The sequence below is a fragment of the Zonotrichia albicollis genome, chromosome 2, assembly GCF_047830755.1.
Source record: "Zonotrichia albicollis isolate bZonAlb1 chromosome 2, bZonAlb1.hap1, whole genome shotgun sequence".
Lineage (NCBI taxonomy): Eukaryota > Metazoa > Chordata > Aves > Passeriformes > Passerellidae > Zonotrichia > Zonotrichia albicollis.
In genome coordinates this window covers 116,182,145-116,208,793 of record NC_133820.1, presented here as the reverse complement: position 1 = coordinate 116,208,793, position 26,649 = coordinate 116,182,145, and the positions used below count along the sequence as shown (strand labels likewise).

The 26,649-nt window shown below is 40.0% G+C and overlaps 1 protein-coding gene across 4 annotated transcripts in view; it reads right to left on the bottom strand.

The window, feature by feature from the left end:
• The window catches only part of APP (amyloid beta precursor protein), a 202,068-nt gene that overhangs the window by 159,071 nt on the left and 16,348 nt on the right, over positions 1-26,649 (bottom strand). The window lies entirely within an intron of this gene.

Here is a 26,649-nt window from a genome sequence, read left to right as displayed (position 1 = left end):
ACAAAGTGCCAGCTCTCGGTGCTCCCCAAGTCCCAGAGCAGGTTCCAACAAATCCAAGAAAAGGGAAAGAACAACAGTCCAGGGGACTTCTCTGCCTCAGCTAGCTAAACTAACTAAAAAATAGCAAAGCGCTGTGTTCTGCCCCATCCATGCCCAGACACCACAGCGGAGGAGTGAGAGCACTCTCATAACAAACTCTGTACTTCTCCCTGCCTTCACTCTCAGAGCCAGTGTTGAAGGCACAGAATAGAACAACCAGCATAAACAGAACACCCAACTGGGGATAAAAGAATCATAACATCATCCCAGGACAGCGCATCCTCCTGCACCATCCTCTCATACACTTCCTTCTTACAAGCAGGTAAGTGATGAAGTGCTTAAACATTGTTTTAAAGAAAACAATTTCAAAATACCTTTCAAGGAGAGGCTTTCAGTATTTTGCATACTCTCACAGGTGGGAATATTAGAGAAAAGCAAATCTAACCAACACTAAAGACTGAAATCAGAAAACAACTCTGTACAATGAAGCCTACTGGATATGTAACTGCTTTGGATTTGGAAAGAAGAGGGACATAATTCAAGTGTTTTCTCCTCAGATTGGTCAATTTAGGACAAAACAAGGTCAGTCTTAGCAAGGCCACCTGAATGGCATCATTTAATTACCGGAGCCAGTCTTTATAAAAGTAGGTGTTTCATAGTATTTTTCTGTTTGTTTTTAGAGAAAATAGTCATTACAAGTATTTATTTCATGTCAAAATGTTGAATTACATACAATTCAGAAAAAAAAAATCATGTAAGCATTAGGAGACTAAGATGTAGGGAAGTTGTTTCCTTTCCATGCTAAGAGGTAGCAGAGATGCCTTTGCTTTCCTGTCTTTCAGGTCTGGCAATTCAACACATGTATTTGAGGAGAGATGCACAAGCACATGGCATGCTAGATGCCATTTATACTATTTCTGAGACACTCAAAAAGGATTTTGATAGCAGTGTACAGAGGACTGAAAGAAGTTTATCCAGTTGCAAAACTATAAGGAATACCTTGTAGTGTGTGGAGTTTTTTAGCTCACTGCCATTCCATCACAACACCAAAAGGCCTCTTCCTGTCAAACACTATCATTATTTAAGACAGAAAGCATAGCCCTCTCCCTGCTTCCACTCTCTCTGTCATTACTTTCTGCAGTTACAAAGATAATTATTATATCTGCTAATTGCACTTCATAATCCCTATTTAACCAACAAGTGTCAGCTTCTTTCACAATTCAGATTATATTCAGAAAACAGAGGCTGCAAGGTTTTACCCTCAAGAGGTTTTCCATCAAGGAACCACAGTAACACCACTTCAGAGAGCTCTGCTATTAACTTATAATCAAGAACTACAACATAATATGGAAATAAGCCTCAGATCTTCTATGTGCTGTTATTAACTATTAAAATATCTAAAGCCATTCCCCAGAAGTTCTCAGACAGCTTCTGTGACATATTGCTTTATTCTGCAAATACTAACCTGAAGCCACGTTTATAAACGCTCAAAGTGTACTTAATTTGCAATAAATACTTAATTTGCAATTACTTTCAAGGAGAGGACGCTCAGTAACATACCTGAATGATAAGTACAACTTGCTCAAGAACAGCAACTGTCCTCCTTAGTTTAGGCGATGACTAAAATAATCCCTACCTGATTTTAATTTTTAATGCTAACATCAGTTCAAACCTCCAAACAAGAAGTCAGCAACTACAGTTTTAAGGTTTAACAACAGTAAAACTGGTTCAAATAATGTGAACAATTAAGCATATCCAATCATAACATATCAGCCTTCCAACCCCTGGCTGTGCTTCCTCCAAACTTTTATACTATATTTGGGTTGAAATCTGAGGTTTCTCATTAACTAAAGCAGCACCAATTTGCATACATAGCAGTTTACTTCCTCTATGGCAATTAACAAAAAAAAAAAAAATTCTGTCTTTGAAGTGGGGCCACTCATAACTCTTTTTCCTATGAAGAACAGAGGCAAAAATAGAATGAAAAGATAAAAATATAATAAAAGGATTCTCTGCTTGCCTTACACATTCAGTGAGCAAAACATAATACAGAGACCTGTTATTCCCAGTGGAAAGACCAGGGGTTTTTTTTTTTTTTCACTGAACTGTCTGGTGTGCTGTACCCTACAAGTGAAGATTGTTGCTCAGTTATAGAAGCCTGTAGTTCAAAATGGCCAAATGCCCTGCAAATACAGGCTTATATCACTGCACACAAATCCATGGCTTCTTGCCCATCAGTTAGCCATCAACTTTGGCAGACAGTAATCTGCTCTAGACTTATTATTTAAGCCATAAAGTATTTATCCTCCTAGCTTTGTTAAGAATCTTCTCAGAACACAAATGCTTTAAAGACTATTTGTATTTTAAAACCTGCACACAGATTCACAATGAAAAAATCTCCTTTCTTAAAAATACAATCAGGACAAAAAAAATTTTAAAAAATAAGCCACCTAAATTAGAAAAGGAGGAAATATTAAATTACTGTCTTGTCACAATTTTAGGATGTCTGTTTGTCAAAACCAAGGAAAATTTTCCATCTCCTCACTTTTCTTTAGACATGAAAAAGACTAAGAGGTTGTCAAAATCAACACGAATAACTTAGAAACATGTTTTATTGTATAATATTCACGCAGAAACAGCACCAGCAATTACTGTTGTCAAAAGCGTACAGAAATAGGTCAGAAAAACATTCTACTGATTACGCAGTTAAATTGCTCAGTACAGTTGCTCCTCCTGGAAAAGAAACATTTATCACAAACAGTCACAGAAAGAACCACCCTCCTAACCTGCAAAAACCCTGTAAACATCCATATCTAATTTACAAAAAGCCATCATCCAGAATTTGGTTGAGAAACAGACTCCATCAAAAAGCAGCTGGAAAAGAACTTTATCTGGCCTGAATATAACCTGCGTAACCCAACTGCAAATATCTGTGCACTGTCTCCCTGGCCTGCTTCATAAATAGTGATGCCAAAATGCATCACAACAGTGCAAATACCCACATCTCCACAGCAGCTCAAGGATAACTAACTGCTCCACAAATCAATTAAAAGGAAGTTTTCCCTCATGCCTGCAGAGGAAAATATAATATTCTCAAAACTATCTATCTTCGGGCAGCCAACGATTCTCTTCACCCACACCCTTCACAAGGTCCTGAGAAATTGGTTGTATTTATTCCATACATCTCAGTTGTAGTGCTTCCCTCAGGTCACATTCCATCCAAGTACTCGCAGAACAACACCCCAACCCAGCCCCAGGCATTTGTTTACCCTGAAATCAAGTTTAAAATCAAACCAAAAAACATACCAGGACTAAGCTCTAAGTTCACAAGGCTATCTTGTGGAGCAACAGCAAAGTGAGTGCTCCCCTCCACAAAGACTGAGTGTACCAGCAACCAAGTGCACACAAGAGAGATTCCCAAGTGCATAGAAGAGACATTCACAAGATTGAGCAGAAGTGTCTGTATAAAGAGCTAACCTCCATGTGCATGTGTGAACACACACAAGAGCAAAGGGATTTTCCTCCCTGGAATCACTAGGAAGCAATGAGGCAAATCCAAAGAGCAGCAGAAGCCTAGCACCTGTGCAGGATCTGTCTAGCCCATCCTGCACACATTTCCATGCTCCTGTGAGAGTGACTAAAAATTAAAATTTAGCTACAAAAATCAACATCTCTGAATGTAATCATAAACGTGAGGAATTATCACAGGGGAGTATCCTACCAAGTCAGAGAAGGCAGATCTTTGCATCGGCTATGTGAACATAACAAAAACACATTGCTCTGTAAGTGCAGTGTCAAGAGCTACTTACCTACCATCACCACTACCACCACCATGTCTGCTTCCAAAAAAAAAATCCCTAAAAACCACTCTCCAACAACCTCCAATTTGAGCGCCTTAATTTAAGAAGATGTGAAGGTTGAATGCATCCAGAGGAGAGCAACACAGCTGATGAAAAGGCTTTAAAGGAATGACATCCTGCAAGAAAATCCTCAGGACTCTGGGCTTACCTAGCTGGATGGAAGGAGGCTGAGGGGTAACCTCCTTGCTCCCCAGAGCTGCTGAAGAGGGAAGTGCTGAGCTCTTCTCTGTGGGATCCAATGATAGCATGCATGAGAATGGTTCAGCCCCATGCCAGGCTCAGACTGGACATTAGGAAGCATTTTTTAACCAATAAGATTGTCAAACATTGGAACAGGCTTCCTGGAGAGGTTGGCAATGCCACAAGACTCTCAAGCAGCAACTGGGTAATGCCCTGAGTAACAGGTTGTAACTTGGTCAGGCAGCTGGACTAATGACCACCATAGCTCCCTTCCAACTGAAATACAGCATTCCATTCTAGCCTCTACATCACCATGGTCACAACCACACCAGGAGTGCCAGCAGTTTGCTATGGTTGATGATGTGCACCACTGTGGGCAGGAACATAAGAGGAGGAGCAGGGACAACCTTCCCCCAAGCAGGTCCTCTCTGGAGTTCCCTTAAGAGTCCATACCAAAATTTACGGACCTTGAAGTTAGCCATCGATAGAACAGGAACTGAAAACCCTCACAGCTAACAGGTATCCCCAGCCTGCAGCTACCAACACACACTTTAGTCACAATCTTTTATAAAAACTGCCATTTTGGCAGGAAGAAAAATTATAATATGTAGGCACAAAGTTTGTGGAAATGGGGAGTGGGGCTGCAGCTGAGCCTCATCCCTGATGGGCTACAGCTGTGTAGGACAGGTGAACAGTATTGAAGGTAATGAGACATGGAGTGCACTGACCAACAACCAAAGGGTACAGAGGGCACACAGGTGTAATGCTCTGTAAGCTGAAGGGTATAAAATGTTGTACTGAAGACCAATAAAGTGCTGATGCCAGTCATACCTCTACTTTCAATAACAAACAGCATGACCAAAATTACCCAAGACTGGAAAGAATTTCAGGAAGCATTAAATCTAGTGTAGCACCAACTAAACATTAACACAGGGTATGAGGAGGTAGAGGGAGTGGAATAACATCAAGATTTTATGAGCTGAATAAAAAGTGCAATAAGAAAAGCTTAAAGAAAAAAACAACCTAATCTTGCTCCCAAGCTATTCATTTACATTTTGAAACAGTCTTTGGTCATTTACATGGCTATATGTGCTGACCAACAGCAGTAAACAAGAAAAAGACAAATCCTGTCAGAATTAATGATCTTTTATTCATCTAGAAAAACAGGAGATAAAAAAAGATGAAATTCAGCAAGTGTGCAAGTTTGACAAAAGAAGTGTCTAATGATACCAATAAATATGACAAGTGTTATGGTTTATTTTGGTTCATCTACACATACAGGAATGCTAATGATACTGCATTTAAATTTCATAATCTGCAGGGCTCCACTACTCCAAAACAAACATAAGACTCTGTTTAACAGGGCAAATCAAAGTTTTGCACTGAAATAAATCACTATAAACCATCTAATTCCAGCATTGTGTTTTCTATTTCAGTGCTCAAAGCCATTATCAAATAAATATAGGAAGTAAAAGAAAAATAAGAGTGCATTTCACAGCAATGCAATTGACCACAGAAGTACTCCAGCTCAGTAATAACTTCTGGGGTCCCATCATATCCATGAAACTCACCGCTGTAAAACTAAAACTACAAAGTGAGAGCAAATACTTTAAAAAAAAACCTAAATTCTAGTTTGCATTTATATTAAAGCACTTTCCTTTTGGTGGTGCAAATTTTATATTTAAAATATAAAATATTTCATTGCATGTGTATCTGGGAAGGTGTGAAAAGGAAAATTACTATATGCAGTGTAGCAATGAGGGATAAAGACAGACGGACTCCTTTTTCCTCATAAAGAGAAATTGTTTATTGCAAAAAACCAAGCCTTTTAATGCTCTAAACTTCAGCAAAACAAGCATGCACTGGCTGCCTGCCACTGCAGGTATTGCTGCTCACTTGACCTTCTACCCAAGCACCTTTTTGACCACCCAGTGTCCATGTGTGTCCCCAAGCAATCACTGCCCCACGCATGAGGTGACCACACACTAGTTATACAATTTGTTCTCCAGTAGTACAACTGGTTGAACCTTTCCCAGAGTGCTTTCTGCTGAGCAAGAGCAAAGAGAAGTGAACAAGATTTCACAATGGTGAAAAGCGCCTGTATTCTGTTAGGCTTTTCTTATCTCCCACAATGCAGAACCAAACTCAATAATATGGAACAAATTTAAATTCTCTCTGTTCACTAAAAAGTTGCAGATCAATCCTAGTTCAATTAACTTGATAGAGAGTTTAACATTTGAGCAATGTCAGCTTCTCAAACAAACTTTATCCCTTAAATGTCAATGCTCAGTAATTTATTGATTTGTTTTCATTTGAAGTAGCTGATAACTATAAGATAGCCTCACATCTCATTCATCACATTCCCACTACTGTGCTGGTTTTGCATTGGAGCCATTCACGAAAGTGATGTTCTAAGAGAAGTTCCTGGCAGTTTCCTCAGTGTCTGACAAGAACACCAATCCATAATTAGCTCTGAGAATTGAGAATCTGTATGATCACCAGGAAAGCTGAACACACCTCTATGCATAGATATGTTAAAGACAAAAAACCCCAGGGGGGTATCTTTTCCTTCTGGCCTGGAAGCCAGGGTAACAAGGCCTGTCTGAGCCAGGCTCTGCCATGGGGCAGGGGCAGGGGCGGGGATCAGCCCCCAGAGTGCTGGCAGCTGAGCCCCAGCCTGGCTGATGAGATCCCAGCCAACTCCCAGCACAGCTGCTGAAGAAAACTCCATTGTAAAACTGTTCTGGCCTCAAGCTACCAAGCCCAGCTGGGGTCACATGGCCATCTGCAGGCCCTGGGTGAGACATTCATTCTTTCAGTGCACAGATGAGACGTGTAGACCTTCAATCATCCTTCAGGTGAGAGAAAAGGACAGAGTGAAGACACAGAGAAACAACATGAAGACACCAAAGTCAGAGAAGAAAGACTGAAGTCCCAGATGGGAGGGATGAGGAGATCTCTTGTTTTGGGCTGAAATCCTCTTGGTAAAGCTATGGAGAAGAATGATTTCCCTACTGTACAAAGACAACACTAGATGACTGAACGAATTAAATCTACAGAATTATTACTCAGTGCAGCAACTATATAATGCATTTGTGAGCTTCTCCAAGAAAGAATGGAAGCCAAAACCAACCTGCTCAGAGGATTTTTTCCTGTGTTCCAATATGGAAAAAAGCTTTCTCTACCTGAGCAAAATTCACCACAGCCAAAAGAGCTGTAATTTTCCTTGTGAAACAGAATGTCCACCCTGCAACAACTGGATTTCAAAGGAAGCTCTTAGATGGCTATTTTATTCTCAGTATTACTTGCATGCAGTTCTTTATCTGCCCTTGATACAGAGGCACCATCTAGATTGCTAAAGCAACTCTTCCACATACTGCATCACTTATGTTATTCTCCAAATTATGCAGGCTAGAATCATTCTCTGCTGCCATTGGTCTGAGCCACAAACATCTGAATAAAGCCATGTGAGAAGTCTGATGTAATTCACCAGTTTTAACATGAGGTGTTTCAGCTATTTTGCACTATGACTGCACTCCACGTGTATGCCAAAGGTCCCTCTCATCTTCCTTTTGATGTAGAACTATTCTTTGCTCAAGTGGCAAGTCTGTGACTCAGTCTGCTCTGCAAGCCGTCTGACTAGTTGGGTCACTAGAATTAATATTATATTTAGAAAAAAAATCATTTCCCAATTTCATTCCGCAAACAGTGTGAAGATGAATTAAGAAAATATTTCCGGCATTTGCTGACTTTAACCACCAAGTGTTTGGCATGATGAGGACTTGATGACTGCTACAAAGAGGAACATGCCCAGAAGATCCTTCCTGAAATATTTATGCTACTCAAGATGCCAAGACATCTCTAATTAGACAAACCTTTTTTTGGCACACAAAAACACCACTATAAGCAAGCCAGAAGGAACTAATCTGTCAACATCAAGATTAAATAACATAACACATTACCTGGATCACTTTCAACCCATAAAAAAAGCTGAACAGAGTCAAATAGATGGTTGACAAACTTCATTCATTTTGAGTTGAAGGCACAGTTCTTCAACCCTTCCTCTATAAAAACCTATGAATTTTATCTCTACACAACAGAACTGTGATGAGGGAATTAGTACAGCGTTACCAGACACCCCATGGTGAAACAGATCCTGCCTTGTATCTGTCTCTAGGGTAGTTAAATTACCTGTTACTAAAAAAAAAAACAAACAAAACCACCCCACCCAAACTTCACTGTCCCACTAGATGCAAGCTCTTTTCATATCACTGTACACCCAGTTGCTGGTTTTTGAGCAGCTACTCCATGTCCATGGGGTTTTTCATAATAACAACTTGAAAAGATAGTCTGGCCTTCAACCTCTAATGCTATGCACTCCATCATGGACTCCACTCCCACAGTCTCCAACATAAAGCCATTTCTCCATCTCTCTGCCTTCTTAGACAGCTTATTTATTTCATCCACCAAACCAAAGACAAGACCATCATTATTGCATACATAAAATATTAATAAAAATTTAATTAATAAAAAATAATAAAGAAAAATACCTTCAGAAGTACTCAGCATAAAAAGGCAGAAGTTTGGGGAAGAATAAAAATATTCCTTCAGTCTTTCAATTGGGCATATTTCAGGTTTCAACTCTACAGTTTGAATTCTGCATCCTCTTTTACTGATTAAATGCTACTGTACTTGACATTCATACAACTGTGCTAATGCTCAAAACCAAGAACCTTTTCCTTTTCAAGATCTACGAACAAGAAACAAGAATAAGGAAAAAACCCAAGCAAATGAAGACACAGAGAAGCCCTCAGAAACAACCCAGCAGCTTCCTTCAGCAGAATGGGCAACAGTAACACATGATGAGCCCCAGCACCAATTCTCCCTTCAGCAGGGACCACACACCAGATATATTACATACATAGCCCTCTGCACAATCGTGATCAACAAACAAAAACATTATTACTGGAAATAATGCGCCAAAGAGGTACAGGTTTGACCATGCAAACCAGTTATTCTATAGAACACAACTCTTCAGCTTAAAAGGCTAAGCAAAAGCACTGAAAATTGGATGTAAAGGAATTCAGTCAGCCTCAAATAAAATAAACCTCTAATGACACAACAATCAGAAAGATAGTTATGTTAAGCCTGTCTTTCCAAAATCCATTATTCAAGAGACTCAAGAAAAGAACAGGGGAAAAAAAGCAAATAAGTAGGAAGCAGTATGGGATGAGACCAAAAAAAATGTTCAAACCTCTCTTGCCAATACATGAAGGCTACCCTACAGAAGTACACTAATTTTTCCAATACATATATTTGAATTTTCAAACCCTACCTCTGGTATCTTACAGCAATTGCTCTCTCTAAAGACACAGCCTACATCTGAATTCTTCTGCAGATGGTCTTTAGCAGAAGCTTGACTGATTTCAACATTTGGAATGTTAGCCAAATAGACAGTAGAGTACCCTGTATATGTTCTCACTCTTTCCTATTTAGAAGGTATACTCCCACCATGAGTTCTGGATTTCTGATCTTATTGAATGCTATGGAATACTCCAACTGTTGCTTAGGTCTGGGAGCCAGGGAAACTAGAATTTGTCAATCCAAAAACTTTCTTCCACTGCGGTAGTCTTACAGTAATTTTCTAATAATACAGAAATAGGTATCACATCCAAGTTTAGTTATGCAAAACATTGAAACACAAGAAAAACTGTGCTTGAAAACTCTTGCTCGTCTACGGGAAGATATGTTGTTATTATGGTTGCCAGAACCTTACACAAACATCTCTCATTCAGACAAGGATAGAGAAAAATTGATTGAAGAGGTGAACCAGAGGCCAAAAGTTTAGAGTACGAGTTTCTGGCTTTTTCAACTATACCAAGACCTCAGAATCCTCTTCCAGGTCCACCCACTAACAGCAGCTGCTCTCTGTCTTGACAATAGTGATAGCAGAATAGACAGGTTCACACACATTTGATTTGAAAGCTCATGAGAAGTACTGCATTCAAATGCAGCATCCTTAAAGACTATTTCAAATTCACATTAATTGAATTTAACAGATTTTCATGAAAGAGACTAAGATGAGCTTGGAGGCAACTTTCAGATCCTCAAATGATGATGATAAATTAGATTATCCATTGTTAACTATTACAGCCAGATCCAAATAAGATGACATAATAAAGATGAAGTGCTGCTTCCTTACCAGTAAGTACACAGAGATCATTAAGCATAAAAAAACACCAAAGCATTATCTCTCTGCAAAGGAGGGTAAGAAACCCTCCAGGTTTTTTAATTATGTTGGAACCACATACTTGAAAAGTGAGCACTTTTTGTCTTAAATAGCTCCATTGTATTTGGAACATGTAAATCCTTCAAACAGTGAGTTACTTTTGGGGATTTTTTCATTTGTCTTTTAAATGAATAATCTGGAAGATTAAAACATCATCTTGCTTTTGACAGTTGTCAGCTAGAGCATCCTGATAAACCATCATCACGAAAGAGAAAACAGTACTATGCTTTTCCACCTCCCACTTGTTGCTTTATTGAGCTGTAATAAGAATGAATTATACCATGAAAGATGTCACACACGCTGCAACAATGGAAAGAAAAAGATTTTATTTGGCTACTGAGCCTGGTGTTCTACCACAGAAAATCCCACTGAACACTAATGATGCCTTGTGCAGGGAGTACAAGGAAGCTGTATTTCCATACACTAATAGAGAAACAATGGCTGTCAACTTTTATTTAAGGATCACTAGGTAACAGTGTGCAGTGAAAGCAGAAATAATGTGTATTTTATTTCACTTGATGCAACATCCAAGGACTATAAGCAGGGATGCTGACCTTGACAGGGAATTTGAACAGAGTACTAAATGTAGAGCACAAACTCTACACAAGCTGCCCACAATCTGAACACCACAGAGCAGCAACATAACAGTTTATTTCTCCTCCAATTCTCCACACAGATATATCTGCAGATATTAAGAAGTACTTACAAACCACATTGGCAAAAGCTGCCCAAGCAGCAACAAAGTCTCTTGTATGGATGTTTCTTCCTCTTCTGAGAGAATATGCTCTCTGAAAGTTGCACACATTCATTTTCACACTCAGGGCAAGAAACCTTTAAACCCAAGATGTCTTACACAGCTAGGCTCCATTTCACCTGTTGTGTCTAGAGATTGAAAGAAATGGTACCATTGAAAATATAGTACCAAATACAGGTGACATCAGTAATTACCTCAATATCTGCTCTTATTCCATGGATTACCTAAGGTAATCTGAGGCAACCAACACCTGCCTTCTATTCCCACCTTCACAAGACTCCCTTCATGTTCTACTTCCATTTACAACCCTGTTCTGCTGTTGAAAGCAGCAGCAGCCATGCTCAGGAGCCACAATAACTTTGACAGGATTCTTTGAGGCACAGCAAAAGTAAGAAAATAGTAAAAAGATGGCCTGAAAATATAACAGAGGTGAAAAGTCCAAGCAGGGACGACTCCATCTTCATATGAGCCTTGAGACCATCTCAAGCACTACCTTCAAAACAGAAGGACACCAGAAATTATTTAGTGCTTTCAACCCAAGACAGGTGAAAAGGCCCGAGATCTGCACTGGAGCTTACACTGAGGTGGCAACAACCACCTTCCAGCAAGAGACAGATTCTCAGTGAGCTGTAAGCAGGCTGCCTTTCCCCCAGCTCCTCTCTTCCTGTCCTCAAGCTCATGAACATGGTCACAGCTCCCAACATTTGCCAAGATGTCAAGAGGCCTCAGCTTAAAACAGCACAGCAGCAGTGCTGGGCTCCAGAGGCTCTGGAAACCCTCAAAAGAAGACACAGCAATTCCCAAAACTTGTGCCCAGCCTAGGCTTAGCCAAGATAAGTGTTCTTCATCACACCCAGTCTGGAGTGGTGAGGCACTTCCACACAGTGCAGGACCCCAAACTGAGATTTATTCAAAATAAGGCAATTCTTCGTATTACATTAACAGTATGTACACACATAGCAAGGGGACTTTACTAATGGTATACTTCCATATCAGCAAATCACCCACCACCACAATATTTTGAAAACTGGGTATTATTAAGAGTTCTTCAACTCATTCCAACTGGTAACAGAGTTCTTTCTTTTGATGACAGGGTCATCCTCACCTTCTGCAGTCAGCCAGTGTAAATTATGTGGTTCTTCCTTTTGTTAACATAACATGGAATATCATCCATTAACACCAGCACTGTTTTTACTAGCATTTTAAAACCACGAGGATGGCTGAAGTTGTTTCAAGGTAACAAAGAGTATCATCAAAAGCATATGTACTTAGTTTCAGATATTCCTTAATTTTCTGTATCAAATCTATACTAACAATGGGCTCATGCCAGGCTCCCAAAGAGTAAACTGTCACAAAGGCTTTTTTCTTCCTCAAACCATCCCTTACTTTGGCAAACATCTGTTCACCTTATTAATTTACAAACACAAACTACTGAGAGAATTTTAGTACTTCTGCAAGAATTCCTCAGCTTTTAACAGGGTAAACACAATTACTGTTTTCCTTCCACACTCACAGTGAATTAAATCCACACTCATGTTTTTCCCCATGCCGGTAAATCTTCAGAATATGTTTGCCTGACAAGTTCAGAGTCTACAACATACATCTCTTGACAACATTATAGAGAAGAATAAATTAAATGCAGATTTGTTTTAATGTCAAGCCATCAGTTTGTAGCCTTTTCAAACAAGTGTGGGAGTGAAAGTATTTTTTCTAGTGCTTGCAAGGTTTCAAGGTGGTCATGTCATCAGACATTTCAGTCTGTTCTCACAGGACTTGCAAAGCTCTCCTCCTCACACAGATACTACATTCTGTCTCTGGCTCAGAGAACCTTCTGAGATATTAGCTATCTACACACTGTGATTCAAAACATTTTATTAGAATCCATCAAATGCAATTAGCCTGATGTTGGGGGTTGGGTTTATATATATATTTTTTTTTCTTTCTTCTGATTTATAGAATTTTTTCCCGTAAGTTGCTAGGAAACTAACTACTGGGTACTTATGGGTACTTAAGAAAGAGAAAAGAAAGTGACTGAAGTCTGGAGAGGAAAGTAAGCTTGTTAAAAATTATCAGAGCTTTTACCCAACAATCACTTCACTTCACTCCAAACACACCATTGAGGAAGCTAGGAACGTTAAGGACTGAAAAAAACTGAAAAAACCCAAACTTCTGTAAATCCATATTTGGGGATATGGAGGTATTATTATTCTGCTATCTGTATATTAAGCTGCTTACAAAGTCTGTCAGGTAAAAAATTCAAAGTTACGATGCAATTTACTATTGCTAAAATTTGATGAGAAACTCACTTGAGAGTTAACAACAAATTATTGGAAAAGCAAACACTCCAAATCAACTCTGTTGATCAAATACGTTTTTCAGACCACTATTTGAGCAGTCCTCTCATTCCTTATCCTACTGATAACAGCACATGGCTACAAAGCCTGCACTGTCCCAGCTGCCATTCAGTCTTCCCTGAATCACAGATCTCCAGCACAATACAAAAACACTCAAGCATTTATTCTTGGAAGGGATCAGCGTTACATGCATAATGTTTTCATTCTGAGCCTGCACAGGCAATTTGTTTAGTACATTATAATGTAAAAAAATGCACACGTGCAAATGCAACGTAACAAATTCTTCCTCTTCCTTTGCCTGAGACAGCTCACAAGGGATGGAAACCAGAGCCTTTAACACAACAGGACATCTCTTTCCTTGACATTAGTAAAATGGGACAGGCTGTAACTGAAATACACCCTACAACAATAGGTCCCTTCAGAAGAAACTAATTCTGGTTTTTCTCAGAGAATAAGTGCAGCAAAGAAGAGGGTGACAAGAATAAGGGGATGCAAAGGAGGGGAAGGACTCCCACTTCTTTCACCTGTATTAGCCCACACCACCTGCAAACCTTACCCAGACAGCTCTGCTGACACTTAAAAAATGAAAATATAAGATTAAAGCATCACAGAAAACATCTGCTTCTTCTACATTCAGTGAAAGCAGAAATAACATACATTTTATTTCACTTGATGCAACATCCAAAGACTGTAAGCAGGGATGCTGACTCCTGAAAGGGAATTTGACCAGAGTACTAAATGTAGAGCACAAACTCTACACAAGCTGCCCACAATCCAAACACCACAGAGCAGCCACATTCAGTTTTGGAAACTGAATACTACATTCAGTTTTGGAAAATATTTGCAAAGACAGTTCCAAAGTAAATGCCTACCAAGTTTCAAGGAACACAAAAACAAATGAAAGAATGCACAGCAGTACTACTCCAATAAAATCAGTACTTAGGCTGTCTACAAAGTCTATCTCTGAATTCTGAGCAAATGAGAAGAAGAAAACAAAAGGAACTTTTTATTTTTCCTGCACAAAAAAGACAGCAATACTGTATATTTGGTATACAGTGGTACAGCAATGACAACTTCATTTCATATTCCAATTAAATCCTCTGGGGAATACAAACCTCTAAGCCAGTTTGCCAAGGACACAATTTAAATAGTAAAATAGAGACTTATTTTCTCACAAACAAAACACACAGTAAATTCAAGAGTGTCCCACAAAGACCCACAGGTGAAACATGAAATGCTCCTCACCCAATGAAACCAATGCACTGGTGAGGAACATCCTCACTTGCCCTGAGCAGAATGATGCTTCCCTGTGAAACCCATTACCACTGAAGCTACAGATACTACTTATAAACCAAAATACTCATAAGACAACACCAAGAGGATGCTCTGTTGATTTCTTGTTTTGAAAAACAATGTAAATTACTAGAGAATCCCAGGGACTGCCAGCTTCTGAAAGTCAATACAGTAAAGAAGTGGGCCACCAACCCAGGCTCAGAGCCTGGCCTTTCTTCCACCAGCACAGTGAAAGGCCAAGATAACTCTTGATAATTCAAGACAACCCAAGATAATTCTGAACAACCACATAAACCTAAATGAAACATAACTGAAGTGCACATGCATATGTGTTGCAGACATCTTTTCATTAAAAATCCTTTCCTTAGGATTTTTTCTTCCTGAGAAGTTGAGAGGCTTCAAGGACAAAATGTAAACAATGATTATCTGCTGCTGTGGAATGCAACAGATGCATCTGTGATTGGTCTCATGTGGATGTTTGGAATTAATGGCCAGTCACAGCACAGCTGGCTCTCTCTGTCCAAGCCACCAACCTTTGTTTACTCATTCTTTTCTATTCTTAGCTTAGCTAGCCTTCTGAGATGAAACCTTTTCTTCTATTCTTTTAGTGTAGTTTTAATGTAATATATATCTTAAAATAATAAATCAAGCCTTCTAAAATATGGAGTCAAATCATCATCTCTTCCCTCAACCTGAGACCCCTGTGACCACCGTCACACATACGGATCACACAGGGTTTCGTTTTTTAACAGAAACGTTAACCCTTTTCCTAATTCACCATTCAGTTTATCACAAACAAATTGCAAAAATCTGATAATAAACTTGTGTATGGTCAGGCAAGCATCAAAACACTCAAGGTAAGCTACAGAATGTAACAAGATCACAGAGTGCAACATTTGATCTGGGTCACGCTGAGGCCAAATGGATTCAGAGGAATTCACAAGCACCCAAGCTGGCAGCACATGACATTGAACAGCCCCAGCACAGGAACACACTGCAGGAGACTGTGCAAAACCTGTTTGTCAGCAACAATAACAAACAGCCATGGTCTGATTATCACCAACTGGCAACAAGGACAGTATGCAGAAGAAAAAAAGTATGCACTGATTAATATGCACATTCCAAGTTTATTTTGCTACAGAACAGGGGATGTGTGGAAAATAAATTAAATCCACCCAATTAATCTAAGGATAAACTTCCAGACAGTAATAGAACTAACTGGCTGCAGCATCATCCCTTAACATGCTGCCATAAAATGGAAGTGCTTATAGAATCTCAAAATCATTTAGGTTGGAAAAGTCCCTCAAAAGCATTAAGTGCAACCACACCCCCAGAACTGCCAAGTTTACCACTGAATGATGCCCCTATGTGCTGCATCTACCTACACACGTTCTAGTTTCAGCCAGGTCAGGGTTTATTTTTTACAGCAGCCAGGAAGAGGGCATGGCCAGACTGCTGTTATTTGATATCAGCTCACATCCTGGAATAGTCTGGTACTGTTTCACTTTCTGTGTAAATAATTTATCTTATACTGTTGTTACTAATATTGTTGCTGTTTTTCTTATCTTATTGTTCTTTACAGTAAACTGTTAATTTTCACTTTTTTGTGCCTCCAGCTCTCAACTCCACCCCACAACAAGGCGGCAGGGGAAGGTGGAGGTGGGGAGCCAGTGAGCTGTGTCTGGTTTGGGAGAGTCTTGGTGGGAGCACTAAACTGGGGAATGTAATTCCTAAAGCACAACAAAAGATCTTTTAAATCCTTCCAGGGATGGTGCCTCCATCACTGCCCCGAACAGTCTGTTCCAGTGCTTGGCAGCCCCTTCAGTGAAGAAATTTTCCTACATCCAATCTAAACATCCCCTGGTGCAACTTGAGGCCATTTTCTCAGCCCCCTTCATACATTTCCCCTCTGCTGAAGGTCCATTATCCATTAAGGTTTATTATACTCCTGAAAACATAGCCTGCGCTCTGCAAAAGCAAAGCCTGCTGATCACATGTGAGCTGCCATCTCCAGCTGTTCCTCTTCATATCCTTAACTGCTGAAACCTTTCCTTGCCTCTAAGGCCCTGACACACAGCAGAGCCCTGTCTTGTGACATCTCTGTCAGCCTGACTTATCTGCAGTCACAGGTAAGACAGAGTATCTCCTCCAGCTATAAAAATTACTGAGGAAGATGTGCTGGCAACCAGTGCTGCAGTGGCTGGAGAAGTGCATGTACTGCACACAGTCACTGCTTCTCTAAGTGTATCCAACTTCACAATATGCAAAATGCACAGTCAGCATAGTATTTGCTTCAATTATACATTCTTATTTATTTCATCTGCAGGACCAGATTTGTAACTAGCATTCATTTAATTTCACTGTTTGAAAATATACACTATTGGTTAACTCAATAGATAATCAGCAGAGAAATACTCTGCACTGAGAGAACAGTGTCCCACATAATGCACATTTATTCCTTATTCCCAGCAGACTAAAAAGTGAAGCTCTCCAGGTAACCAAGAAAAAATGAGCATACCAGTGAAACATCAAACCAGGACCATCACCTACGTGACAATAACTGACCACAGTTTTCTCTTTATGCATTGCATACCTTGATTATTTTTGCACTTCCAAGAATCACATTGCGAAATACCTACAGCAAGGGCTGAAAGAAGACATTGCAGTTCTGTCCAAACCTCTCCTTCCAAGATGGTAAATTTTTTTATGTAATGCTAAAGAACACTTATAATACAGGGCCATAAGTGAGCTGCTCACTTAAAGTTTTTGAAATTACTGAAACTGCAGTAGTTATATTTCTTCTTATGTATTATTTTAATTAAACAAATCTACGAAAAAAATAGCTGGGAATTCTTAACAGACTGTTAGTTTAAGAAAAACATAAGAATAGTTGAGTAGCATTTAAATTAGTCTGATAAAAATTCTGAAAAATACATGATGCTAGGTCATTAGCCTTTCTGCTAGTCACCTGAGTATTTGACCATAAATTAATTATAAATAGGTGTTTCTTATAAAAAATTAAGAACTACCTCAGCTCAAGCATAACATCTGAACTCTGCTGCTAAACCTAACTGTATTATTCTCAGGAAGAAATAGAAGATGGAAGCTGAAAAATAATTCAGGCGCTCAGTGAAGAAGAATGAACAGCATAGTATTGGATAATAATTTATCAGCATCACAAGTTTCAGCAAAACAGCATGAAAATACAGATACATTCTTTGAAATCTTTACTGACCTATATGAAAGTGTCAGAGTGTGTCCTATTTCTTTTCTAATTGTGTAACATTGTAATTTTCTAGAGATGGTTTTGTTTGTTTGGTTTATCACCAGGAGCTGGAGTGTTCAGCCCTACACATGCACTGTCGCTGTTGTGATTTTGCCTGATGCCAGGGAGCTGACATCACATTTGCTTTTGCAGACACAATCAAAGAAAATAAAGTCAGACCTCAGTACTGCCCAACCTGCTACACTCCATCTTTCATTCTGTTACTCCAGAGGCAAACTTTAGCATAACATTAGTGGGATGAATTTAATATACTATTTATTAAAAGGGAAGGCAGTCTAAGACAATATCAAGCTTACATTTTCTACTCAAGCAAATACAGAGGTACTAATGAACCCTGTCCATCTGACTCTCCTCAGACAGGCACTATACAGCTAATCATAAGTAGCATTAGTTATCTTTAACATGCATACACAACACACAAGCACACACAGTCTGCTACCTCAACAGCCTGCAATGCCAGTTCAGACTTATGTTTCATCTATTTCATATTTACACTCTATAATCATTATCCCTTTTAGCAAGGGTCATTTTGACATCTATAAAGCTGTTCAGTACCTTCACCAAAAACAAATCACACAAGAAAATTTGACCTACTATCAACACCTGAAGTAATTTCTCTGAATTTCATTAGATTCTAAGTGCTCAGCACCTATAAATAAATAAAAAAAGAACAGAAACAAAAACCCAACCAAAACCACACACACAGCTTAGGCATCAATCTTTGCCAGTTATAGCCTACATTCAACCATTATACACAAACCACATCCTTAAAACACCACTTCACAGCCAGAAGAGAATGCAAGAGATACCCCAAAACAGGGAACTGTTCTTCTTTGCTCTTGCACCTTTAGGCACCAAACAGTCTCAAAGGCCCTGAGGCTCAGCAGGGATGCCTGGGGAGCCTGGGTTCCAGACACACACACCGCCCAGCTTAGCATATTTTTGTTCACAGCAGCGGATGTGACCATCCCAAATTACACAAAGGAGTCACCAAGTGCTTTGTAAGGGATATGGATTGCTTTAGTCAGTCTTCCCCAAATGGCTGCATACCATTCTCCCCTATAAAAAGGGGAGTGATGAAAAAACCTGAAAATCAACACTCTTCTCAAGCTAAACATCTCTCATCACAAACACTATTTATTTCCCCAGCCCTTTATTTGGAGCCTTAGCACAAGGCCAGAGATGTCTAACACAGGTTCTAACCACGGTGACAGCATACCCAGTGCCTTTACTGGACAGGTAACACTGAGAAACAGGAGAGCCAGCCCCTCCTTACAAGAACCAATCCATCAAAAAGAAATTTCCAAAGGAGTTTGATACTCACATTTTTCTTTCAGCACTCGCTTTTACATTTCTGTCTAAGGTAGTGTACCTGCAACACTGTAGTCAAACAGAGAATCCCTACAAGCTGTCAGGCATTGGCCCTCCCACCACCTCTGTGGTTACACCTGCATTAGAAATGGAGAGGACACGCAAAGCAGAACTATTTCCACCAGTCCTCAGTGAGCTTTCCAGTCAGGATTAGCCCACTTATGTGCTATTGGCACCTGTGAGAGGCCAGCATGTTTTGGATGCATTCCTAGAGAACATTATCTGGTTGAGTTCCACTGTGGAAGATGTCATCCCAAGCCCTGTGCAGTACAGCTAAAGCCCAGTGCACCAGCACAACAGCACCTTCTCCTCACAAGTACTTGTGATTTGAATGCAAAAGCCAGTATAGGCACAGCATAAAGCAACCAACTTTAATCAAAAGGAAACACCAAATCATTGAATCAAAGTCCAACTACTGTCCCTGCACAGAACAGCCCAAATAAGGCCACCATGTGCAAATGGTTCTTGAACTCTGGCAGCCTTGGGGCAATGACCACTTTCTTGGCGAGTGTGTTCCGATGCCCAACCACCTCTGGGTGATAAACCTTTTCGTAATATCCAAATGAAACTTCCCTTGAAACTCCAGCCATTTCCTCAGGCCCTGTCACTGGTCACTGTAGAGAAGTGATTTTCCCCTCCTGAGGAAGCTGTTGATGGCAGTGAGGCCTCTGCTCAACCCCTTCTTCTCCAAGCTGGACAGATCAAATGTCCTCAGCTGTTTCTCAGATGGTTTCCTCTCCAGGCCCTTCACCATCTTCACAGCCCTCCTTTGGATACTCTTAAACAGCTTTAGATCTTTCTTATATTAGGGTGCCCAAAGCTGAACACAGAACTAAAGCTAGGGCTGCAACAGTTTCTTGAAACCAAAGCACTGGACCAATCATCCCTGTACCACAACATCAACCTTTTCTATCCTCTATGCTCACTGTGCTGTCTTCCCCTTCAAGGCTTCATTGTGATATTTTCCCCTTCAAGGCTTCATTGTGATATTTTCCCCTTCAAAGCTTCATTGTGATATTTTCCCCTTCAAAGCTTCATTGTGATATTTTCCCCTTCAAAGCTTCATTGTGATATTTTCCCCTTCAAAGCTTCATTGTGATATTTTCCCCTTCAAAGCTTCATTGTGATATTTTCCCCTTCAAAGCTTCATTGTGATATTTTCCCCTTCAAAGCTTAACTGGGTTAAGCTTTTTCACTGATAGCAGCACATGCCACACAGCCAAACAAGGTTCAGCATGACTGCTTCCAGTTCATGTTCCAAGAGGTTCTAAAAACAGGTGTACAAAACACACATCCTAGCCCAGAAAGGCTGGGCTTTTTTAAGTTGGTCTTTTATCCTCATTTACTTTGGCAGTTATTAGAACCACTGACCTATTAAACCTGCTGGGAGACTGACCATCACTGACTTTAAGCATAAATTCATTCAGAAAGGGTATCAGTTCCAGGACAGAGGGGGGGGTATATCTCTCAAAGCCATAACTGTTCAAAACAAGTGCCTCACTTTATAAAAGTATGGGCAAAGCTGACAAAAAGATGTGGCTAAAGGGAGAACTGTAGTGACTTCTTGTCCCCGCAGGCCCCCAGACAGGTAATAATCAGCACTGACTCCATGGTTGCAGAAGGCTGATCAGTTGCTTTATTCTATTATATCATACTTATTAAGAGACTTGCAACCCTTACAAACTGTCCAGTACAGCTCTGACCTAATTGGTCAATCCATCCAAACACCATCCAGTGTCCAATTAAGAAATCACCCTTTGGTAAACAAATATCCGCAACACATTCCACCTGGGCACAACAACAGGTGCAGCAAGTGGAGATAAGAATTGTTTCTCCTTCTTTTCTCTCATCTTCTCACAGCCTTCCCCAGGAAAATGTCTGGGAAAGTTATGTGTTGCTTTCTGTGGCCAGAGCTGCTGTCACAACTTCCCAGAACCTACGGTCTTTGGTCTGCCATGACCTCCCCAGGAGACAAGGGCATCAACACATACTTGCTCCCCCCATTCCAAAAGATCATCTCAAGAGCTAAATTTCATTCAAAGAAAACTGTTTCCTCCTGACATCTCAGAAAAGTCATCTGTGCAGGAACTGTATGTGCTTGCACACAGGGAAGGGAAAACAACAACCCACATGCTATCCTAAACAAAAACTTAAAGCAGGATGGCAAAGACCATCCAAGCAGAGGACTTGGAAGAGAACCATCACAGGCAGCTGAGCCCCGTGTCTGGCACTGCAGCTCCAAGCATGAGTGAAGGAGGGTGGCAGAGACCAACAAGCAGAGGTGGGAGGCACAGCAGGGGACACACCAAGCACAAAAGCAAATATGAGTCTGTAAGACTTTCCACCATAAAAGCCAACGGGGGCGCCCAGGAAGCATCACCTTACCTAGGGATAATCACTGCAAGCAAAGCATGTAATTTTAATTCACCTTTCTTATCGCCTCCCATCATTAACTGGGAAGAGAGAGAAATCCACACAGAGACATGGGTGTGTCTGTTAAGCCAGCATTAATAAAATATTTGATGTAATGTGCACCTTCAAGTACAACTGGGCTACAGATTCTGAACAGTTTCAGGCAACCAAACCCATTTTCTAACTCACAATTAGTTCTGCAGATAACTCCAACTATTAAATATGTCAGTGGCAGGAAAGCATTAGGGATTTATGAAGCATATGGATCTAACAACCTACATGCAGAAAAACAAAAAAAAAACCCCAGTAACTACCACCATTACACAAAAGCATATTTTTTATTAAAAAGAAATAAACCTGTATGTATACTAAATGTTTCTTCACACAAGTCATAACATGCCTTGCATTGGCAAGGAAACCAACTACAAAACAAAAAGGTTTACTGAAAATTGAGGGGACACTGAGATGAAGCACTCTTATTCTAAATGACAATCTCTCTTTCATTAACACTGCATTTTTAGCTATGTCAAAAAAAAAAAAATCAAACATTTCTGTGGTATGCTCTAAGTGAGCACTTCCCTACAGCTGTGTGTTGTAAGTGCCAGTGATATAGCAATTACGATAAGCATTTCTGAGTACCTAATCAAAACAACACAAGCTGCAGAACTGCCATTATTGACTTCAAGCACAAATTTATTACCATATTGTACATAAACCTGCTAATACCTAAAGCAAAAACACCAACATTCTGGGCATCAAAAAATGGGACACTCAGTATGGGATATTGCCATCTTATCACAAGAGTTCCATACTGTTGTCTCCTTATCACAAAAGTTCCATACCTTCTTGGTGTTTCTCGTGGGCACCTCCTCAGAGCACTGACTCTTTCTCCTTCACAAAGCAGCCACTGACTCCAGTTCCCTTCTCCCCCAGCCACCCCACTCTTTTATAGCACTTTTCTTCTCATTGGTTACAGCTGTGGCCTGTTAAAGTCAGGCCTGTTCCTAATCTTTGCTAATTGGCCCAGCTGCAACTCCTTAGGGATAAGCTTACTTTCTACACTATCTTTATTTTCTTGTATTCTATTCCCCCCTACATGGGAAGCTTCAGGAATACTTTTCAAGTATATTGAAGAGGGAGCTACCAAGGGTTCTGTAAAAGTAAAAATAAAAACAGAAGCTAACACACACAAAACCACTCCAAAAAAAACCAAAACCACACCCACCCAAAAAAAAAGCCCACTGAAATATCATGGTTGGTGGTTTTTTTAATCAAGAAACTAAGCATCATTTGAGGTCTGAGACAATAAATAACAGAGGAAAGAGAAAGTTTCTAAGCAGACTAAAACAAACCACCAGCACAAATCTGAACAATTATATTTAAAAAGACATGTATAATTTTAGTTTAACTCTGCTTAGTTTAACTCCCATTTCACTTCTACATTCTTTTAATCTTCTGGCCTTGATACTCCCTTAATGACTAAAATGAAACCTTCTCTGAAAAGAGAAGACATACTGAAAGACATACCTGTGTAGTCAGAATTCCCCATATGGAGTTAGTGACACTCACCTCGTCCCTACCTACAATTTAAATAAAGTCTTCAAAGTAACACAGAAACAATAAACATTATTTTAAAGGAATATCTCCAGAAAGCTGTGACCTCCCCAGTTCCATAAAGAAAAGATAATATTCATACATAGCACAGCATCTCCTATAGACTTCAAGAGCCACATCCCAAGAAGGCAGGCAGGGCACTACTGCCTGCACGCTCTTCTTTCCCCAGGTGCACCTTCTCCTTTCAAAGCACAAGCAGAACGACAGGGGGGACGTGGCCCACTAAATTCAAAGCCTTCCATGTTTCTGACACCATAACAATTTAGACGCCATTAAGTGATCTGGCTGCATAGGTTTGAAAATATTGAGACACTTTTCAATGGAATTTTTACATGCTTTTTTATGATATGTTGTTAGACTGCAGGTGGGGGGGGGGTGAGGGGCAAGGAGACAAAGACACAACTCACCCCCAAATGTTGGTGTGGCAACAGAGAGATTTATTTTCCATGCCCTCCCCCTTATAAAGAGCATTTTGAAAGACGCAGTCTGGATATTCTCATTGGTCTGAACTCCACTCCTGCCCCCTCAGGACCTGGCCAGTGAAATCTTGCAGCTCCATAAGGGATCTGACTGGGAGAAGCCCCTGTCAGTCAATCCTGGGGCTGGGTATATGATATTCACTAACAATATGTAATTGAAATCATGGGAATAGTTGACTCAACACACTCCCCCTTTCTTTTCTGAATACTTTCACTCAAAAAAACCACATCAGTTTCTAGATTTCTGTACCACCTGACTTAGGAAGAAAACTTTGTATCCTATGACATATGCTGTTCATCAAAATAAAGCCAAAGGATGAATCTGCAGGTACACACACCCAAAATCTATAGGGTTTTTAATTAGGAAATGCTAAACCACATTAAGATTTACTTGTAATTATAAGGCTTTCTCTCTATTCTTCCCTTTTATTCCTACAAGAGAATCACGAGCTTTCCAAAGACACTCAGTAAGTTGTTTATTGCCTCTTCCCATCAACTTGGGAAAACGTATTCAAATCTGGTTCTTACAACACCTGCCACAGAGCAGCAAGTAAAATCTTCCATTTTCCTACCCTCGAAGATCACTTTCAGACAGATCAGCAATTTGACTCCTGATGTGACCAAAAGCAGTCCCTGAGCGACAGAAAACAGAGTCAAGAGTCAAAAGTCACAAAAACCAGCGACACAATGTTTCTCAAAGATGGCTAGAGTGAGAAGTGAAGGTGGGAGTGGTGCTTTTTTGGGGTGTTGATGGGTGCTGTTTTTTGGGGTTTTTTTCTAAATGAACCTTATATTGCACTACTGCTCCTTAAATAAGAATTAAAACTCTTAGAGCAAGATAAAAGAAGCTGAACACCAAAAAAGACAACACTGAAATGAAAACAAATCTCACAAGACTTACGAGTTTACTGACTGCACAGTAAGTGAGAACAGGATTTTTCATTGGTGTAGAAGACACTCACAAGCCCCTCTGGACCTGGTGGGATGGATCCTGGCAACCCACCAGCCCAGACAGGCAGGAGAATCTCAGGGGAGCAGCACCAGAACCACAGAGCTTGGCAACGGGACAGAGATTCTGGGAGGTCTCCCCACCCACACTTCTGCAAAAGGCAAAATAGAGGCAAGAATTCAAAGCAAATCTTAAGGCTCTGGACAGCACAATACAAACAAAACAAATGATACTCTGATGGAGTGGCGCCGACACCCAATTACTTCCCTTTTCTTTCAGCCCCTTGGACAAGCTTTTACCTTGCCAGAAGCCTGATTCCAGGGAAAGAGTAGGGGCATCTGATGGCAGCCAAGGCAACGGTATCACACCAAAATTTAACTTGCAGATTTATCTGGAACTATTCTCTGGAATTAAAAAGCTTAAAAATTACTTTAAGTAATGGATAAACAAAGCCTGTGCTCCAGCTTAAACTCTGTATTCCCCAAAGGCTCCTATGGCCTTGTACACCAGCCTCAGCTGTCACAGGAACACAGGAGCTATTGCTCCTACCCACATTATTTAGTGATCTTCCTCACAAGGAGGTTTTTTTCCTCTGCAGACTCAGCCATCAAAACATGAGAAGATGTGAAAATGCATTAAATACTCCTCATCTGTAAATGTGAACCAATTTCTTAAAAACTGTTTCTTTCCTCCTTGAAAATTTCTGTTTTGAAGGAGCAGAGCTGAATGCATGGAGCAAAGACAACCATAAGCAGATACAGTGCAAACTTGCTCAGCACTACCCAAGACAATCCAGGATCTTTAGTTTTTACCAGATATTACAAAATCTTTCAAAGGGTTCAAAAAACTTATCACTCACTTTTTATCAAAATTCAATACCAAGAAAAAACACTTTCCAATTGTCTCCTTTATTAGTTCTGCAAATTTGATTGTATTTTTATCCGTGAAATCCCAAACTATAATTACCAGTTTTTCAAAGAAAACACTTGCTCACAACAGGCTTAAAAATAAAACCATCAAGTTTAAGGCTTAATTATGTTTTGATAGCAGCAAATCTCATATCCTGAAATCAATAACAAAATCATTTGTATTGTATTTGCAACCAGTCTTATTGTCTACAAAATATGGTATGACTAGACACTAGTGTATTCCCCTCAGGGTGTGTGGTTAAGGCATTGGGAATAGCTAGTGCAAAGAGAATTCAAATTCCATAATTAGAACAGAGAAATTTAATCTAACCTCTTTCACATTACAGGTTATTATTACATTTCTCTTGTTTACAATGATGAAGCCCTCTTGTATTTACCTCCTTGGAAAATTAGTTCTGCAGTCCTCACATCTGAAGGCAAAACAATCTATTCATCTTTTCAGCTTGTCCCAAGCCTCTACTGCCAAAAACGTGTTCCCAGTTTCCACCTGCAAAGCCTTTCAGATAGGATACTTGGCATGTCTTTCCTTGCCTGGTATTTCTTCTTTGAGGAGGCAAATAAGGCACTTCTCAGAGTCTTCATTTTGATAAATTAGATTGTTCTTCTCACCTAGTTTAACCTCCACAGCTGGAATTAATTTTTTTTGTTTTAAATGACTTCTATCCAACAAGTCTCCCTTCCCCATGCCCTTCTCAGAGAGGATGGCATACTCCCAACATAGGCTCCAGACCCCAATAGCCCCTCTTAAAAAGGAGGCAGTCACTTGACTGATTATCAGACTCAGTGTCAAACACCAGTTTTACATCAACAACAGAAAACTCAAGGCTTCCATCCACTACT